The sequence below is a fragment of the Mobula hypostoma genome, chromosome 1, assembly GCF_963921235.1.
Source record: "Mobula hypostoma chromosome 1, sMobHyp1.1, whole genome shotgun sequence".
NCBI classification, from domain to species: domain Eukaryota; kingdom Metazoa; phylum Chordata; class Chondrichthyes; order Myliobatiformes; family Myliobatidae; genus Mobula; species Mobula hypostoma.
In genome coordinates, this window is record NC_086097.1 from 59,545,563 (window position 1) to 59,567,232 (window position 21,670).

The following is a 21,670-nucleotide window of genomic DNA, read 5'->3' on the forward strand; positions in this document are numbered from 1 at the left end:
AACATATCCTTTGTTTTAATACTTCCGAATATGCTATTTTCTTGTCTAGGATCGGAAAAAAATGTATTGTAAAATTTGAAAGCTAGAGATAATTTAACAATTATGTTTAAGTATTCAGTGCATTCTCACATTAACTGAAATCTCACTACTCAGAATAACAGTCATTAAATTTCTGGTGCTATTAAACTATCACAGATATAAATAATAACATCTTAATTATTTCTAAAAAAATCTGCCCATAGTGATGTTGAAGTGACCAGTTAGAAATACTTTTTTTACTGCTTCACTGCATCAAATAGCATTATTGAATCCTATGAAAATGGAAGTGAAACAAATACATTGTAAAAGAGACATACTTAATGGGTGACTAGTTTGCGATTATTACACCAAACAAAAGCACTTTGCATTGAACTCTAAAGTACATTACAATGATGCAAGTTATTTTGTATATGAAAAAATAACGTGGAATAATTTATCCTCGTTATATTTACGTTTATAGCAGCAGTCAGGAATCTTGGGAACCATTAAAGGAATATGCATTTTCAATAGTGAACTATTATGTAAAAAAACTGCACAGACAGAACTGAAGAAAGTAAAATGTACACCTAGAGATTTTGTGGCACTCTCAAAAGCAACGGATTACACCCAGTGGCCACTTTATTAAGTACACCAATACACCTGCTCGTTAATGTAAATATTTAATCAGCCAATAATGTAGCAACAACTTAATGCATAAGAACATGCAGACATGGTCAAGAGGTTCATTTGTTGTTCATACCAAACATTGGGATGGTCTTGCAATATGATCTCAGTAACATTAATGGTGAAATGACTGTTGGTACCAGATGGCGTGGTTTGAGCATCTCAGAAACTGCTGATATCCTGGGATTTCCACACGCAGTAGTCTACAGAGGGCAAAAAGCAAACAATAAAAAACATCCAGTGAGCTGCAGTTGTGGGAATGTAAACACCTTGTTAATGAAAGAGATCAGAGTAGAATAGCCAGAATGGTTCAAGCTGACAGGAGCGGTGACAAGCATTACAACAGTGTTGTGCAAAAGAGCATCTCTGAATGCACAATATGTCGAACCTTGAAGTGGCTGGACCACAACAGAAGAAGATCACAACCATACACTCAGTGGCCACTTTATCAGGAGATACCCAATAAAGTGGCCACTGAGAGTATGTGTGCTAGTTGGAGCTAAATAAATAAGAAATCTCATTGTACGTCAATTTTTCCAAGATAGAAATAATTCTGAACATGATTTTAAAGGCAACGAGTTATAGCATTGGATTCAATGTAGCAAAGAAAATTTACTTGTAGCCCTATCACCTAAAGTAAGCAATGTCATCGGTATTCATATTTCCTGTCAGACCACTCGAATTTTGCAGTGTGTTATACCCATGCAGAATATGCAATCAAAATAAACAACAATTTTCTACCTTGCTATAGACAAACTCTTCCCCTGCACAAACCAAAAGTCAGTAACTGAATTTATCATCTTCCATCAGCTGACTCTGGGAACTAACCATTGAAAGAAATGACTTATCTTTACACTCTTTGCGGGTAATGAAAAGAGCAGGGAAAAGACATTTCATTCATTTCTCACATAAAGGGTATGTACTAAATACATTATTCAACAAGCAATATCCAACAGTTTTTTTTAGGAAATACAAGCTCAGATTAATACACATTTTTCTTAAAGTGTCAGATGGATTGATAGAAATCCTTAATCAAATAACAGCAACATGTCTCTGTGCCACTGCTGGAATAACGGACGCATTTTCATCATGTCCTAGTTAAAGTAAGGAAGCATGTTTCAAAATTAAGCTCATATTCAGCTCTTTGTTTTCTGTAAAATTTCAATTTCTTGGCAAGAAAGCTCAAGGGAGTTTCCTTCTAGTACTTGTTTTGCTCTTCAGGAATAAAAATAGCATTAACTCGAAAGTCACATCCAATTTACTGTGCTGTGATGCTAGGGATTGGGGAAGGGAGATAAATTATTAACTATTTATACTTGTCTTCATTCAAAATTCTGTGTAGAATTATTAATGTAACATACATTTTAATGGAACAACCATTGATCAATAGATAAAAAGCCTGGAGTGCGAAAAGAAGAAACCTCTCTTTTCCAATATCCAAGCAACACTTACAGAGCAGTCGTCGTCATCGTCGTGGCTATCCCTCGAGGTCGAGGATGATAGTCTTCGTTCTGTTGATCTACTAATGGACTCTCAAGAACCAACTACAGAGCAGTACTGCTAACACTTAAACCTGGGCATACTTGGGTATCCCTGCACAAATACTGGTTTCCAGCACTGGTCAGAGCCTCAGTGGACATCTAAACTCCTGGCCCTGCTACTGCCACAGAGGGTGCCGTGTGGAGTCCAAAGATGCTGCATGATCCCCTACTGGCTTTCCAGCTCAAACAGAATCACAGTTCCCAACGAAATTACAAAATGACATCAGCTACCAAGAAAGTGTTCAGAAAATTATTTAGTAATTACTTTCAATGTGTAATTGATTGCTGTTACTGAATGTTTCTAAGTTTGAATGGGAAACACTAAATTATTGTATTATCTTATACAAATTCTAAGCATTAAAATGTTCAGTGGTCCTGCCCTAGTCCCTAATCACAAGTCTGGGGATGGATCCTCACTATTAAAACTAAATGAGAGCCTCATTGCTGCACTGGTTGTGGCAAAGAGATGAAAACGAGGCTCCCTGTGACACACCTCAGTGAACACCAAGGTAAAACAACAACCTAGCCCTGGGGCAAACAAACAACAATTTTGGAGAAATGCCAGATTTATTCTCTTTTGGTAATGATTTTAAATTCTGGACAATTGTGTTATATTTCCATTTCCATTTGTGCCAGACAACAGTATATGTCACAGAAATGCTACTGAAATACTTTCAGAGAAGTAAGTACAAAGGACTAGAGACATGACCCGTTCCCCTTGTCCATTCGTCTACAGTCTTTTACAGAAAAAAGAACAAAGTGAAGTGTGGGTGTAATTGCAATATGCTTCTTGCTGATGTCTATTTTCCTGGGAATATTCGAGTAATATCATTGACTAAATGAAGCAGATATCACAGAGTGCCAGATCTTATGTTTCCCAGTCCAGCCATCAGCCATTGCAGGGTTACATACCATAATGGGTTACAAAATAGAGTTGGGCAGCATTGCCAACCACAGCACATTTCTTCCCAATGAGCTAAACGTACCCTATGCATGCTTTGAACCAAAATGAATGGGTATGTCACCACCCACCCTGAGAGTATCCAGTGCAACTAAATCTACAGTCACCATTGAGGACATCAGATTGGTCACCTGTAGGGTGAACCCACAGAAAGTATCAGTCCCTGGCCATGCTTTTAGATCCTGCGTGGATCCACTGGTAGAGGAATTTGCAAGCATTTTTAAACTCTTCCTACTTCAGATTGTGATTCCCTCCCTCATCCTGATAACCAGGAATAACAAGGTAACATGTCTTAATGACTACTGCCCATTCCCTCTGTCATCTACCATCATGAAGTGCTTTGAGAGTGCAGTCAAGGCACACATTAATTCCAGTCTCCTAGACAATTTCAACCCCCTGCAATTCTGTCTACCATTGAAACAGGTCTGTGGTGGACACCATCTCCCTGGCTCTGCTTTCTGGAGCTTCTGGACAGTAAAGACACCTACAAGAAACTGCAGAGAGTTGTGGACCCATTATAGAAACCAACTTGAAATCTATGGTTACCCATTGATGCTGCCTTCCCTGCTGTGATCCTCCAGCATTTTGAGTGTGTTGCTTGGATTTCCAGGATTTGCAGATTTTTTCTTGTTTGTGCATCTCTTCCATTTCACACGTGTGCCCTCACTCCATCCACTCACTGCATCACCAGGGACGGGGCTTCACCTGCCACCCCACCAGCTTCCGTGGCTAGCCTATAATTCTCTGTAACTCCTGCCATCTTCAACAGGATGCCACCATCAAACACATCTTTCCCTCCCCTCCCCCCAACTTTCCACATCCCTCAAGAATTGCTCCCTATGCAATTCCCTTATCAATTTGTCCCTCCCTACTGATCTCCCTCCTTGCATTTATCTTTGTCAGTGAAAGATGTACTATACCTGCCCCTGCATCTCCTCCCTCACTACCATTCAAGGTCCTAAACTCCTTTCAGGTGAGTTGACACTTCACCTGTGAGTCTGTTGGAGTCATCTACTGTATATGGTGCTCCCGGTGTGGCCTCCTGTATATCGGTGAGACCCAAAGTAGATTGGGAGACTGTTTCGCTGAGCACCTACACTCCATCCACCAGAAAAAGCAGGATTTTCTGGTGGCCACCCATTTTAAATCTACTTCCTATTCCCATTCTGACATGTCTGTCCATGGCCTCTTCAACCTCCATAATGAGGTCACTCTCAGGTTGGAGAAGCAACACCTTACATTCCATCAGGGTAGCCTCCAACCTGTGACATGAACACCAATTTCTCCAACTTTCGGTAAATGCCCTCCCCCCCTTCACCATTCCCCCTTCCCTTATCTCTTTACTTGCCCATCACCTCTCTCTGGTGCTCATCTACTTTTCCTTTCTTCCATGGCCTCCTGTCCTTTCCTATCAGATCTCCCCTTTATCTCTTTCACCAATCCACTTCCTAACTCTTTACTTCACCCTTCCCCCTCTTCTGGTTTCACCAATCACTTACTACCTTGTATTTCTTCCTCCCCTCCCCCCACCTTCTTACTCTGACCTCATCTTTTTTCTTCCCAGTCCTGATGAAGGGTCTTGGACTAAAACATTGACTGTTTACTCTTTTCCATAGATGCTGCCTGGCCTGCTGAGTTCCTCTAACATTTTGTGTGTGTTACTTCGATTTCCAGCATCTGCAGATTTTCTCTTGTATGTGACTGACCTCAGTGGTCACTTCTTTACTTCTTATTGCCTCAGTAATGCAGCTAGCATAATCAAACCACCCACTGCAAAAATTCTCTCTTCTCTCCTCTCCTATTGGTCAGAAGGTACAAAAGCCTAAAAGAACGTACCACCAGGTTCAAGCACAGCTTGAATCCCACTATTATCAGTCACTTGAATGGATCTCTTGTACAATAAGATGGACTTGACCTCACAATCTACCTCCTCTTGCACTTTATTGTTTCCCTGCGCTGCCCTGTCTCTATTGCTTTCACACTTTCTTTTGCATTGTTATCGTTTTACCTCAATGCACTATGTAATGTTTCGATCTGTATGAGCTGGATACAAAACAAGCTTTTCCCTGTACCTTTGTACAAGTGACAATAATAAACCATTACTAATACCAGTACTCTGGACAATGAGATCAAATATTGATTGCAGTATTGATTACCAGATTCCAGGTTTTTTTTATGTAATTGAAGTCTAGTCTCTGTCGCCGTATAGATAATTTTTGTTAGCTTAGACTTTCAATGTCTTCTTCATCAGACACTGCTTGGGGAAATGATTTTTTCATTGAATATGGCACATATTCTCTCTCTCTTCCTGTTAGTCACTAGAATAATCATTTGTTTCAAGATGTCTTGTAATGTCCTTGTAATGCAGAAATGTATTGTACAGTGTATTATTTGAGAGCCTTACATAATGTTCCAATTATCTTCCCTTTTTACCAGTGAAACACAAAAGCATTTGAACTTTCATCTTATCTGGTTTATCTGCTACAGTTAGCTCAATATAGAGTAAAAACACTTCCAACCATTGTCTCTGTCCATGCTTTGGATGAGTTAATCATCTGGAAATGCAGTGGCTTGGCAGCTTTATTTGTTCCAATCATGCACTATCTCAATTGAATCACTCAGTTCTTTGTCCTGTGTTATCTCATCTGCCAGGAAATCTACCCAGTGCTCAGCATCTGGATTCAGGCATGGAATAATTTTATAGTTTCATTAACTGGTGCTTCTGACACAACATCTCAGTTTCTTTCTCTCAGTTCACTCAGCAAGTTACTGAACGATATTTATTTACTTAAACTAACATATTACATTATTAAAGGGAAGCTGGAGACGAGCAACACTTCTACAGTGCTTACTTTACATGATCTCACTGATTCTGCCAGTTCTGCACTGAAGCATTTTAAATTAAGAGAGACAGAGAGAGAGAGAGAGAGAAAGTTGATCATGTCTTACATTTACCCAACGTTACTTTAGGCACGTGTAACAGCAGCGGCAATAAGTCCTTTTTGACTCGTTGTCATAGTTACATTTCTGAATAAATGCTAAAGAGTTTGAGATTTAGAACCATACGGATCTGCTTATTTTATCTTTAAATAGATTATTGGACAATTCCAATTACAGATATGTAATCCTCTTCCTTAACTGTTATCCTTTTGACTTCTCCCACTTTCTCCAAATTGAAGGTGTAAACCATCGGCATAGCCCCCAGCGTTGACTTTTCATTGGTTCTGTCAAGCAGTGCATATTCCAAACATTCTCCAGAACCCCTCACCAACTCCTTCTGTCACATTGATGACTAGATTGGTGTTGCCTCCTGCACCCATGTGGAACATGTCACTTTTATTAACTTAGCGACCAGCTTCTTCCCAGCCATCAACTTTACTCAGACCATTTATGATACCTCTCTTTGTTCTCTCTGTCTCAGGTGACAGAATATCCACTGACATATACTACAAACTCACCGGCTGCCACTGATACCTTGCCTACACCTCCTCCCATCCTATCAGTTATAACGATGCTATTTCATAGAAACATAGAAAACCTACAGCATAATACAGGGCCTTCAGCCCACAAAGCTGTGCTGAACATGTCCTTATCTTAGAAATTACCTAGGGTTACCCATAGCCCTCTATTTTTCTGAGCTCCATGTACCTGTCCAGGAGTGTTTTAAGAGACCCCATCGTTTCCGCCTCCACCACCGTCGCTGGCAGCCCACTCCATGCACTCACCACTCTCTGTGTAAAAAACTTACCCCTGTCATCTCCTCTGTACCTGCTTCCAAGCAGCTTAAAACTGTGCCCTCTCGTGCTCGCCATTCCAGCCCTGGGAATAAGCCTCCGACTATCCACACGATCAATGCCCGTCATCATCTTATACACCTCGATCAGGTCAGCTCTCATCATCAGTTTCTCTGTCTCCGCCACATTTGATCTCAAGATGAAGCATTCCATTCGAGGACATCTGAGATGCCCTCTTTTTTCATAAAACAGGTTTCCCCCACTGTTATTGATGGAGATCTCACCTCCATCTCTTCCCAGTAATTCTGCCCTTTCCCCACCTGCTGCTTCCCCAGACAGAACAGGAATAGAGTTCCCCTGGTTCTCACCTATCATCCCATCAGCCTCCACATCATGCTTTACACCATCTCCTAACTACAACTTGATTCCACTACCAGCCACAGCTTCCTCTCCCCATGCTTCTATATTTTCTGCAGGGATTACTCTCTCAGTTAATCACCACTCATTTCATTCCTCATACTCCACTGGCAGCTTCCCCTCTAACTGTAGGAGATGGTGTAATCACTACCTCTACACATCTTCCCTCACCACCATCCAGGAGCCTAAACAAATTTTCCCAATGAAGAAGGCATTCACATGCAAAACCACCACCTTTACTTATTGAATTTGGTAATCCTGATGTAGACATCACTACACTAGTGAGACAGGCTCACAAAAACTGGGTCGCTGTGGCCATCTGGATCTTCTGTTTGCCAGTCATTTTAATTCTTCCCTTATTTGCACACTGACACGATTGTCTTCAAGCCTCTTCCACTGCCAGGTTAAGGCCAAATGCAAACTAGAGGAAGAGCACCTTATACTCCACCTGGGTATTCTACAACCCAAAGGGATGAATATTGAATTCTCCAACTTCCAGTAAACTGCTTTTCAGACCCTGTTCTCTCTTCTTCTGATCTACCCATTTCTTCTTACACTCAGCCCAGCCTCCTTAACTCTGTTTTCCCCACCTCTCCACCCAATTCACCTTCCCATCACCCACATGCTCCAAGTTCAAAATAAATTGATTATCAAAATATGCACGTTACCATATATTGCATTGGCATTCACTTTCTTGTAGGCATTTATAGGGAAAAAAATACAATAGAACTTTATGAAAAACTGTATATAAACAAGGCTGAAAACCAATGTGCAAAAGAAGACACCGAGAACATGTGTTGTAGAGTCCTTGAGCCTCTCCTGTCACAGTTCACTTGCTCAATACTTTTCTCTGCCTGCCCATGTCTGTCACTTGATTCTATGCTTCCCCTTTCTCTCCTAATAGATTCAATCATCTTTAGCCTTTTGGTGTCTCCATCTATCATCACCCTGTCTCTGTTATTAATTTCAATTCAGCCCTCCACCAAATGCCGATCAACCCTCCTCACCTGGATCCACCTATTGCTCACTAGCTCTTATTCTACCTCTTCCCTTTGCATTTTTATACTGGCTGTTTCTCCTCAATCTTTCAGTCCAGTTGAAAATCCTGACCCAATACACTGACTGTCCTTTTCCCTCCGTAGATGCTGTCTGACCCGATGAGTCCCTCTAGCATCTTACCTTTAGCTTCATATTTCAGCAACTGCAGACTCCTGTGCCTCCATGTCACCCTGTTTGCACAATTTTTCACCCTCAGATCTATCCAGCAGATTATTGAAACCAGAGTGGAAATGAGGAATTTCAGCATCACTTGTAGGATGTTTAAGCAAATAGGCTTGACTTTATCATATAAGTACTGACAACAAAAGTAGCTTTCTTTTTCAGAACAAGTCTTTGTCTTCGGCCAGTCATCCAGTCATCTAACTATGCAAGTACCTTTCCAGTAATGTCATGGGCTCTTGTCCTGTTGAGTAGCATCATGTGTGGTACATAATCAAAGCCTTCTGAAAATCCAAGTAAACAACATTCACTGACTCTCCATTGTCTATCCTTCTTGTTATTTCCTCAAAGAATTCCAACAGATTTGATGGCAAGATTTCCCCTTAAGCAAACTATACTGTCTTTGGCCTATTTTATCATGTGTCTCCATGTACTTGAAACCTTATACTTAATAATGGACTGAAACATCTTCCCAACCACCGAAGTCAGACTAACTCACCTATATTTTTTTCTTCTTCTGTCTTCCTCACTTCTTGAAGACTGTAGTGACATTTGCAATTTTCCAGTTCTCCAGAAACATTCCAGAATCTAGTGATTAGAACATAAAACATAGAAAAGTACAGAACAGGAACAGGCAATTCAGCCCACAATATTGTGCTGAACCACTTAAAAAACAAATCAAAATACAAATCCATCCTACCTACACCACATCCATATCCCTCCATCTTCCTTACATCCATGTGCCTATCCAAACACCTCTTAAAAGCCTCTAATGTATTTTCCTCTATCACTATACCAGGAACGGGGGGATGAGGTCTGGGCCTGACGTCCCGCTCACCCAGGGAAAGTGTACGCACAATACATTGCCTCTCCTTTCCCGGTGTAGTGATCGCTGTGTGGTTACTGTCTGGCCTGCAAGGCAGAAGGCCACTGAAAATGGCCTCTCCTACATTACTGCATCTGTAGCAACACCTTCTCGTCGGTGTTCCCTGTTTCCACTGAGCTTGCTACGTGATGGCGTGACCGAGCGTCCGGCGGTATAACTGGATGGATAGGCTGGGCTCGTTAACCTTGGTTGGCAGCCAGCCCAAGAGAAGGACAACTCTGAATCCAAACCCGGGCAGATGGGGCTCGTCAGCCTTGGCAGGACATCCACCTAGGAGAAGAACACTCCGACATAAATCCTACGACCCGAGGACTTCGCTGTCACTGTCCCAGTTTGCTGGGCTATGGCAGGTGAACCCTGGGTGTAAAGGGTGGGGCCAGTACCGCACACACTGCACTCCACCTAAATTACCATTGCGCAGGCTGAAGCACATGCCCACATCTACAACCATCCTCCCCGACCATTCATCAAGCCCTGCAGCGATGGGAAGGGGGTGAAAACAGCAGGTGGAAGATGACACTGGAAGCCGCAGTTCCGATCCTGCATGCAGGCGGTTCAGATGTATGGGTCGTCTGATGTTGACCCCGGAGACGACGATATCACTCGGCAGCACCCGGAACGACCAAACAGCCTTCTCTAGGGACAGCACTGCTCGCTCCACATGGAGCGGTGCCTGGAAAAGGTGGCCTAACCAAAGCTCGTTTCCATTCCCCCAGTTGGCTAGGCGCAGTCAACGGGCATCCTCAAATATGGTCGAGCAACAATAAAAAGAAAAGGAGAACACCTGCCTCACAAGGAGTGCAAGGACTAACGCTCGCATGCTGGAACATCAGAACCACGCTCGATACAGCAGACAGTGGTCGCCCAGAACGACGATCTGCCCTAGTTGCACATGAACTTTCAAGACTGAATGTCGACACCACTGCTCTCAGTGAAGTCCGCTTCCCAGAGGAAGGCAACCTTCAAGAACATGGTGCTGGCTACACCCGCTACTGGTCGGGCAAGCCAGAGACTGAGAGATACCTTTCTGGCGTTGGCTTTATGGTCAGGAACTCCATTGCCTCCAATCTTGAAAACTTTGCCAATGGGTTACTCCGACCACATCATCTCCATGCGCCTCCCACTTCGAACCAAGCAGCATGCCACAGTCTTCAGCGTGTACTCTTCAAGTGGATCCTGCAGAAAAGATCAAGTTTTACACTGATCTGTGCAATCTCGTACGGAACGCCCCTGCAGACGACAGGGTCTTCATCCTTGGCAACTTCAGTGCCAGAGTAGGTCAAGATTCAGAAACCTGGAAAGGAGTACTTGGCAAACATGGTGTGGGAAACTGCAACGATAATGGTCGCCTTCTGTTAGAGTTTTGCGCGGAGCAGCAACTCCCCATTATTAACACCATTTTCCAGCAGAAAGACAGTCTGAAGACAACCTGGATGCACTCTCAGTCCAAGCACGTCATAGACTACATCTTGATGCGCCAGAGAGACCTTCGGGACGTCGTACTCACCCGAGTGATGCCCAGCGCAGAGTGTCATACGGACTATCATCTTGTCCGCTGCAAACTCAGTCTCCATTTCAAACCCAAGCCAAAGGGAGGAGGCACTCCAAGGAAGAAGTTTTAGGTTGGCAACCCCAAGTCAGCTGAAGTGAAAGCTGACTTTCAGACGAATCTTCAGTGGAGGCATTAGGATCCCAGTTTCCCTACAGACTCTTCTCCAGAAGTGCTTTGGAAACACCTAAAAACCACCATCCTGCAAATCTCTGAAGTCCTAGGGTTTTCCACAAAGAAGAACAAGGACTGGTTCGATGAAAACAACCAGGAGATCCAAGAATTGCTAGCGAAGAAGCGATCCGCCCCAGCGCACCTTGCCTTGCACTGACTTGTCTTGATAAGAAAGCACCCTTCCGCCTTGTATGCAGCAACCTCCAGTGTAAGTTTTGAGATATTCAGAACTTGTGGTGGACCAACCTTGAAAAGAGAACTCAGCTTTGCACAGACACTGGTGACTACAGAGGGTTTTATGAAGCCTCGAGAGCGGTGTACGGCCCTTTGCACTAGGCCCAGAGTCCCTTGCACAGTGCAGATGGTCAGGCGCTCTTCACAGACAAGGCATCCATCCTGAACCGGTAGTCAGAACATTTCCAGACTCTCTTCAGTGCCAACCGCATGGTCCAAGACTCAGCAATTCATTGCATCCCACAACAGCCAGAGAAAACAGAACTGGACAAGATTCCAACACTAGAAGAGACAGTCAAGGCCATAGAGCAAGGCCTTGAAAAGTGGCAAGGCAGTGGCAGTTGTTGGAATCCCACCTGAGATTTGGAAGCATGGGGCCCATCGTTATACACCAGACTCCACGAGTTCTTTGTCTGCTGCTGGGGACAAGGTAAACTACCACAGGACTTCCGTGATGCAGTCATCATCACCCTGTATAAGAACAAGAGGGAGAAGTCCGACTGCTCCAACTACCGGGGGATAACGCTTCCCTCTATCACTGGAAAAATCTTTGCAACAGTACTCCTGAATAGATTGGTGCCCGTCATTGCAGAAAAACACCTCCCAGAGAGCCAGTGTGGCTTCAGAGCCAACAGGAGCACCACCAACATGGTATTTGTTCTCAGGCAGCTCCAAGAGAAATGTAGGGCAAAGAACAAGGGATTGTACATGACATTTGTCAACCTTACCAAACCATTTGACACCATGAGCAGGGAAAGCCTGTGGCAATTCATGGAATGACTGGGATGCCCCCCAAAGTTCCTCAGCATGGTCATCCAGCTACATGAAGATCAGAGTGGCCAAGTCATACACAACAATGACCTCTCAGAACCCTTCCCAATAGACAACGGAGTAAAGCAAGGCTGCGTCTTCACGCCAACTCTCTTCACCATCTTCTTCAGCATGATGCTCGAAAGGGCCACAGAAGACCTTGATGATGAGGACGGTGTTTACATCCGATACCACACCAATGGCAGCCTGTTCAACCTGAGGCAACTACAGTCCCACACCAGGACATTGGAGCACCTCATCCGAGAGCTACTCTTCACCGACAATGCTGCTCTTGTTGCCCACACAGAGACAGCCCTGCAGCGTATAACATCTTGCTTCGCAGAGGCTGCTGAGCTCTTCGGACTGGGAGTCAGATTGAAGAAGACAGAAGTTCTCCATCAGCCTGCATCTCAAGAAGATTACCACCCTCCTCGCATCACCATCGGTGAAGTAGAGCTGAAGACAGTCCATCAGTTCAGCTACCTGGGTTGCACCATCTCGTCAGATGACAAGGTCGACAAACAGATTGACAAAAGACTGGCAAAGGCAAACAGCGCATTCAGCAAGCTGTACAAAATAGTTTGGAACAACAAGCATTTGAAGAAAGGCACAAAGTTCAGTGTGTACAGAGCCGTTGTACTGACCACCCTCCTGTATGGCTCTGAGTTGTGGGTCACCTACCGTCACTACCTACGACTCCTTGAGCGTTTCCACCAGCACTGCCTCCGCACCATCCTCAACATCCACTGGAGTGACTTCATCACCAACATCGAAGTCCTTGAACAGGTGGAGGTCACCAGTATCGAGGCCATGCTGTTGAAGACGCAGCTGCGCTGGGCAGGACACGTCTCCAGCATGGAGGATCATCGCCTGCCCAAGATTGTGCTGTATGGCGAACTCTCTACTGGCCACCGTGACAGAGGAGCACCGAAGAAGAGGTGCAAGGACTCTCTGAAGAAATCCTTTGGTGCCTGTCACATTGACCATCGCCAGTGGTCTAATCTAGCCTCCGATCGCGAGGCCTGGCGACACACCATTCACCAGTCTGTCTCCACCTTTGAGAATGCACGCAGGGATGGCATTGAGGACAAAAGGAGAAGGAAGAAGAACCATGACACAGCAGCACCAAACCCAGAACAGAATTTCCCTTGCAGCCACTGTGGCCGAACTTGCCTGTCCCGTATTGGCCTCATCAACTACCAACGAGTCTGGAGCAGACACAGGCAGCCCCCTTCCTAAATCTTCGTTCGCGAAGCCAAGCCATGATGATGATGATACCAGGAAGTGCATTCCAGGCATCTACGATTCTCTGAATAAAAAAACTTATCTCTCACATCCTCCTTGAACCTACCCCCTCTCACCTTCAATGGATACTCTCTGGTATTAGACATTTCAGTCCGAGGAAACAGATACTCTGTCCAGTCTGTCTATACCTGTCGTAATCTTCTAAACATCTATCAGATCTCCTCTCAGCTTCTGGCACTCCAGAGAAAACAACCCTACTTTATCCAGCCTCTCATTATAGCACATAACCTCTAAACCAGGCAGCATTCTGGTAAACCTCCTCTGCACTCTCTCCAAAGCCTCAATATTCTTCCCATTGTGGGGGTAACCAGAAATGTATGCAATACTTCAGATGTGACCTAACCAGAGTTTTATGACTTTGAACTCAATGAATTTTGACTGATAAAGCCAAGCATTCCATAAGCCTTCTTAACCTCTTTATTGACCTGTGTAGCCACTTTCAAGGAGCTATCAACCTGGATCCCAAGTTCTCCCTGTTCAGCAACACTGTTAAGGATCTTGCCCTTAACAGTGTACTGTCTCCCTAAATTTGCCCCACCAAGGTGCAATATTTCATATTTATCTGTGTTAAACTCCACCTGTCATTTCTCAGCCCATATCTGTAACTGGTCTATATCGTGCTGTATTCTTTGCCAGTCTTCTACAGTATCCACAAGTCCGCCATCTTGGTATCATCCACAGACTTACTTATCCACCCATCTACATTTTCATCCAAGTCATTTGTGTACATCACAAACCGCAGAGGTCCCAGCACAGATCACTGCAGAACTCCACGACATGCAAACTCCGAGCTTGAATAAGTCCTTTCAGTCACTGCCCTCTGTCTTCTATGTGCAAGGCCTTTCTCTATCCAAATGGCCAATTCACCATGGACCCCATTCACCTTAATCTTTTGGATTCACCTCCCATGAGGGACTTTGTCAAACACCTTACTAAAATCTATGTAGGCACTGTCCTACCCTCATCAATCTCTCATGTCACCTTATCAAAAAACTCAATCAATTTGGTAAGGCACGACCTGATACGCACAAAGCCATGCTGGTTCTCCCTAATTAGACAATGGATTTCCAAATGCTCCAAATGCTGGAGAATTTTCTCCAGCAATTTCTCTATAACTTGCATGAGACCCACCAGTCAAAAGCTCCCAGGATTCTCTCTTGTTCTATTCTTAAATAGCATTACAATATTCACGACTCGCGAGTCCTCTGGGACCTTACTTCTGGCTAGAGAAGATGTGAATATACTGGTCAAGGGCCCAGCAATCTCATCTCTTGCCTCCTTCAATAATCTGGGGTAAATCCCATCAGGCACTGCGGACTTATGAACCTTAATAATTATTAGGAGTCCCAACACTTTCTCTTCCTTGACCTCTAAGTGCCCTAACATATTTAAACACTCAGCACTGATTATCTGGTCTTCCATATCCTTTTCCTTGGTAACTACTAAAGCAAAGTATTGATTATATACCTCACTCATATTCTCTACATCCATACAAATGGTCCCCCCTTTATCTTTGTGTGGTCCCACTCTCTTTCTCTAGATATCCTTTCACTCTTGATATGTATAGTATGCCTTGGGATTCACCTTAATCCTACTTGCCAAAGACTTTTCAAAGTGCCCCCTGGCTTTCCTAATTCCCTTCCCTAGTTCTTTTCTGGCGTCTGTATACTCCTCATGTGCTCCAGTTGATCTGGGCTTCTGAAGCTTTACATGCTTTTCTTGATCCTTCTTGATTAAATTCATCACCCCTCAAGACATCTAAGGTTCTCTTATCTTTCCATCCCTGTGCTTCCTGCTAACAGGAACATACCTTCCCTGTACTCTGTACGATTGATGCTTGAAAGCTCGTTACTAACGCCTCCATCATCTCTTCAGTTACCTTCTTTCAGTACCCTGGAGTGCAGTCCATCTGTTCTGGGTAACTTATCTACCTTCAGACTTTTCAGCTTCTAATTTTCTATCCTTAGTAATAACAACGACACTCACTTCTGCCCTGTGACACTTTCGAAATTTTGGCTAGTACCTTCCACAGTAAATACCGATGTAAAATACTTAATAGTTCATCTGCCATTTCTTGCCCCACCCTTATTATTACCTCTCCTGCATCATTTTCCAGCACTCCCTTCTCACCTCTCTTTTACTGGATATATATCTAAAACAAACTTTTGATATCTTCTTCTATATGATTGGATTGCTAACCTTCATATTTCACCTTTTTCTTCCTTATGGCTTTACTAGTCGCCTTCTGCTGGCTTTTAAAAGCTTCCCAATCTTTAACTTCCCGCTAATTTTGCTCTATTTTTCTCTACCTTTTATGCTGGCTTTGACTTCCCTTGTCAACCACGAATGGCTCATCCTCCCTTTAGAAACCTTCATCTTTGAATGAATCTATAATGCGCCTTCCAAATTGCCTGCAGAAACTCTAGTCATTGCTTTTCTGCCATCATCCCTGCTAGTGTCCCCTTGCAATTAACTTTGGCCAATTCCTGTCGCAAACCTCTGCAATTCCCTTTATTCCACTGAAACACTGATACATTTGGTTTTTTCTTCTCCCTCTCAAACTGCAGGATGAATTCTATCATATTATGATCGCCACCTTTATATGATAGGCTTCAGTGCTTCATGTTGAATCAATAAAAGTTTATCACTTTGGAGGTTTGCTGCCAATTTTTCTGACCACTATTGAATTTAATCCATTGATCTTCAATGCATTATGTGATGCAGTGACTCTTCAGTCCATCTTATGATTCCTTCCACACTTTCTTACCTTCTTCATCATACACACTCACTCCTCCCAATCTATAAAGTAGCACTGCAATGCAAATTTATACACAATGGAACATGTGTTGTTCTTCAGGTTAATCGATCAATATTACAGAAAGTTCAATAGGATATTGAAACTCACAGGCTGGAATCTGCAGTTTGAAAGTATATTTGCATGTCAACTTAAAAATAAACAACTTGTTTTCTTATATGTTTTTCAGCCTTTGATGATAGATCTTCTAGGATTCTATGATTTCTTTCCAGAAAAATAAAAGAATCATAACCAGGTTATCATTGATTTATCTTTTCCATTTTCCCATTGGAGCTATTAATAATAACAGAATAATATTAGAATAAGCAACAGGATAGATGGAATACAGGCCACAAAAACCTAACTATGGATAAAATTTGAAATTCATTCTGACACAACCTGCATATATATGCAATAGGTGCTTTGAAAGTTGCATCTTATATATACTAAAATTGTCTTTGAATGTGAATCAGACCATGGGTAAATTCAGCAAAAATGTAAAGTAGATACCTTGTGTACTTAATAAATATATCGAGGTTGACATTACTCATTTTGTCAAAACTTGTTACAGACTTGCTATGGAGCTTGCTGTCTAAGCCTCATCTTACTCCAGGAATATTTAAATTGGCAGGCAGCAATGAGTCATTAGAACAAGTGTCTGCAGCTGTTCATTGATGTGCTTCTGATGGGGACATTGGAGGGATGACAAGAACTGGAAGAATGAAATAACCAAACTGATGGACTCTATGCCATTCAGTTTCGGAGCCACCTTCTCATTGATGAGTGTGGAGCTGGTTGAGTATGATATCTCCCCAAAAGAGCTGTGGACACAGCAGTCCCTGCAGTGAGGAGAAAAGTGTCACCAACTTTGTAGCAATGATAGGCTGGAAATTCAAATTTATCCATTATGTGAACTAATTTCCACCTACTTAAGTATGAACTATTGCAAGATCTCACTTTGACTCATTGGCTGCAAGGATATTGGGGCAAGGAAAAGCAGAGCCACATTTCAGTGAATTTTTGAATAAGTAACTAAATATGTTGATTAGGATAGTGTAGTTAAAGTAGTTAACATAGGTTTCAGTAAAGACTTTGACAAGATCCCACATAGAAGGTTGGTTCAAAAGATTAGAGCACGTTGGATCCAAGAAAGTTGGATTTAGATTTGATTTCATAATAGGAAGCAGAGGCATTTGATAGTGGATTGTTTTTGTGATTGGAAATCTGTGACCAGAGTGTGCCACAGGTTTTGGTGTTGGGACACTTGTTATTCATTACAGTATATACATTGATGACCTAGATGTGAATATAGGGGGTATGATTAAGAAGGTTGCATACTTCTTGAAATTGGTGCTGTTGTTGATCGTGGGGAGGGAAATCTAAGGCTACAGAATGATAATGATCAACTGGGACATGTGAGGTAATACATTTGCAGGTCTAATGAGGGTAGGACATATACTATACATGTTCGAGGCCAAGGTAGTTCTGAGCAACAAAATATGTTGATGTTCAAGTCCAAAGACCTGTTAGATTTGGAGATGGTATTGTCCAAAAGGCTATTCAGAAACCAAGAATGAGGTGTGAGGGTTGATCAAACTCAAACTATTGAAGTGTTCAGGAGATATGGTAATAATAGAGTAACTTAAGTCTAATTTATTATCATAAAATAGAAAGCACAAATAAACCACACAAAATACTACGTAGCAAGTCAGAAAGATTTCCGGGCTCACCATTCGTAGTCATCACATGATTGTTGCTGTTGTTAGGGGAGTCTCCCAATTCCAACTCACTCGAGAAACCACCCAAGTCCTAAGCACCAATAGCAATTTCCGGCCATTGGTTGAAGTCCAGAAAAACCAGGAAGTGCACCCAGATGAATACAAGTTTCACAAGCTTAGGGCAATCACGAGAGAGAGATGAACTGTTAGATCTTTTGTTCTCATGCCATTAACTTGGCCTGGTTTCTTTCAACCAAGCAACACCTGTTCTTTAACAATTTTCAGCATGACCTCATAAATCAATTAGACACCTTAATGGTAACTCCCTGTAGCACACGACGTTCCTTGGACTGACCAAAGGGTATTAATATTACATACAAGTGATAAGCCTGAATCTAAAAAAGAACCCATTAATCCAACTTGGCAGACTTTCACATGGTAACTGTGACTTTCAGGTTCTATTGGCTGTGCAAGTCTAGGGAAGACAATCCCTGGCCCCACCAAACGTGTGAAATTGAGGTGCAAACCCCTCATGTTTGTGTGGATGCTGCGTGATTTGTTCCCCAGTTACAAATCAGTCCCAGGAAATAATAGACAGTGCACCATATGCAATTAAACAATCTAGTTTTATAATTCTTAATTTGACTAAAGGGTTAGTAAAGAAAAAACAAAAGGCAGTGTGTACCAAACCCCCATTTCCTCATTCTCCGTATCAGTATCCCTTTCAGGGGCAGGGGCCGGTCTAATCTCTCCCGCTGTTGGGCCTTCAGTCACCCCGTATCGCCACAGAGTCCTCTTACAAGGTGTAGGTTCCAGGTCGGGCTCTGGGTCAACCCACACCTCTTGTCCCAAAGGCAGATGGTGGTTCCAATGGAGAATCTTGACAGGCCCATTCCCATCCTCTGGTTTCATCTGGAAAACTGGTAGGTTTGGCATCTGACTCTCCACTACATAGGGCGTAGCCGCACAGTGGTCCGCCAACTTATGCTTTCCAGGTAACCAAACATCAGATAATATGGTGAGTAATGTTTGTGGTGAAACCTTTCCCAGGGTGTTATATAGTGGTGTCCACAACTAAGAAAGAAACCAGCTGCTATCAGCAAACATTATACATTAACGGACCTACAGTGTTTACCCTGTACAGACACTCTGCAAACATTGCTCACAAACAAACATACGGACCCCACATGCTAAGGGTTCAGAAAGTGTTAAATTGTCATTTTGAACTGTTCATTTCATTCATTGTTCTACAAAATTTAATATAATACATGAGGTTCAAATCTTATAGTTACAGCCACAGTCATAAAGTATCAGCTTATACTAGCCATTGAGAGTAAACAAAGTAACAAAAAACTTGTGCTCTCCATTTACACTTTAAGACTACAAATTAGATAAGGAAGTTTGATAACAGCTCGTGAATTGTATTGTGGTGAGCATTTGGTCCATAATGATAGACCACAGTGGCGGTGCCAGAGATTTTTTCTTGCTGGTGCTACTGTGGGGCTGAATTATTCAGCGACAATGCTGAGAGATGTGCTGTATGGTAATATGTATTCACAAGGCCAGACGCGTGGCATTCAAAAGTCAGTTTCAAGCATTATGTGCCTACTATAAATGCCTCTGTTGATTCACAAGCAACAGCGATTGATAGATCTAATATAGAATTGAACTGTGACAGTGTCAACGGCATCGGAGACAAGCCGGGCTACACAGAGCATAAACAAACAAACCAACAGAGCATCCGACCCACAGCGCATAACGTGAATCACGCACTAATCCTGCAATCAGCATCAATTGTGTGCTTTTCAACTGAAAAACACAACACTAACCTCAATGTCCACTGCTATTCACATTACATAGACAGACAATTACATAGACAGGAGGAGGAGAAGATGGCGCGACGCAGTTTATGCGGCTACTCCGTTGAATGATATCTGTAATCTGTCAAGTAGGGGACCGTGCACAATTCTGATTTGATGGAGACAGACGTAAGAGAATGGAGGAAAATCTAGAGAAAATTCTGAAATGCCTTTTTCGCTGCCGCTGTTACTGTTTGATCCAGAATCTCTGGAGGGGAAGGCCCCAAGTCCTCGGCTTTGCTTCTTGCTCGACGGCCGGGACAGGGTCAAAGCGCTCGGCAGAGATGGTGCTCGGAGCTTGGTGTCGAAGGGCTAGTCGGAGGCTCGAAGATTTCGGACGGACTCAGAGTCGGCTGGGGTTGGGTGCTTCCAATGCATCGACAGTTGTCAGTGCCTGGAGGTTTATAGCAGAGAGAATTTTTCCCTTCTGCCGCCTGCTATCGGGGACTATCAAGAGTGGATTGGAACCTTGAGACTTTTTTTAACTGTTCCCATGGTCTGCTCTTTATCAAATTATGGTATTGCTTTGTACTGCTGTAACTATATGTTGAAATTATGTGGTCTTGTCAGTGTTAGTCTTTGGTTTGTATTTTTTTTTGTGATACCACTCTGGAGGAACATTATATCATTTCTTAATACATGCATGCATTTCTAAATGACAATAAACGAGGACTGAGTGTCCTCATAATCTGAAAAAAAGATGCACTGTTATTAAAGTCAAATAAGGCAAACAACAAATGCAAGGCTTTACCAGGAGTTGGACAAATCGTACTCTGACCATGCAATACCTCAATTAATTCAGCTCCTGAATTTAAAACAAAAATCCACAGAATCACCGCTTGGAAGTCTAAGCAAAACCAGTAGGCTTAATAGCAGTAAATGTAATATTTTAGGATTTGCAGGAAACATAAGGACTATGGGGTATCCACCACAAAATAATAATAATAATCAGCATGAGTCTTGGCCCAAATTTTTGGAAAAATCAACTGCACTCACCATTGATGTTTTCAGAGAAGCACAATCCATCTGTTGTTGTGATTGGTGGCGAAAGCATCAGTGATTTTAAGGATGTCAAGTGCTTTGGTCCTCCGGCTGTTTATGGCCAACAGGGCCAAGTTGCTGTTCCGAGCATCGCCGCTGCTATTCCTTAGGTAGTTTTTGAGGCGTCTGAGGCAAAAGAAACTCCATTCGCATCAGGCAGATGTCACAGGCAGAGTCAGTGATATGCAGATTAGATTGTATAAATCTATAACTGCATCACGGTAAGGTCTCATTAGAGCTAGAAATTCTACTGTGTCATTCACTGTCTGTCCTTGCTTTTGTTTTGTTTCCAGCAGACGCCGAACCTGATGTAGCTCTGCAGTCAGGTTCACTTCAGTCACTCCATAGTATTGGGCCATTGGCCAAAGACTATTCTTGTCTAGGAAGAGCTTGTGTTGGGGACTCAGTGCTGAGACTCCAGTCAAAACAACCCCCCCCCCCCACCGCCGTCTCAATTGAGAACTGCCTTTTCATTTCAGTCAGAAGTCTGTCTATAACTGGATAGAAACAGTGCTTGAAAAGGTCATCAGAGGATGTGACAGGTGTGCGTTCAGTTTGGGCCTCAACAACAAAATCATGTAGGCGGCAGGGTGGCTGGGCCTGTCTCCTTTCATGTGGTCTGCTCTGTATACCGGCCTTGACGCACAGCTCCCTAGCTCTTGCCTGAATTTCACTCCATGATTCCTCTCCCCGTTTTGCTGAGAGTGCATCGATAACAGACTGAGCC

General features: G+C 43.0%; 1 long non-coding RNA gene across 2 annotated transcripts; it reads right to left on the minus strand.

The window, feature by feature from the left end:
- Positions 1–684: 684 nt before the first annotated feature.
- LOC134356268 (uncharacterized) lies at positions 685–21,342 on the minus strand. 2 transcript variants are annotated; one of them, XR_010020326.1, is made up of 4 exons: positions 20,899–21,342; positions 18,056–18,218; positions 9,073–9,161; positions 685–905 (listed from the first exon to the last, which is right to left on the minus strand). It is a non-coding gene; the product is annotated as an uncharacterized LOC134356268 (long non-coding RNA). The 2 variants fall into 2 exon arrangements; XR_010020324.1 differs by lacking the exon at positions 18,056–18,218 and having other exon boundaries at positions 20,899–21,335.
- Between the last annotated feature and the right edge of the window lie 328 nt (positions 21,343–21,670).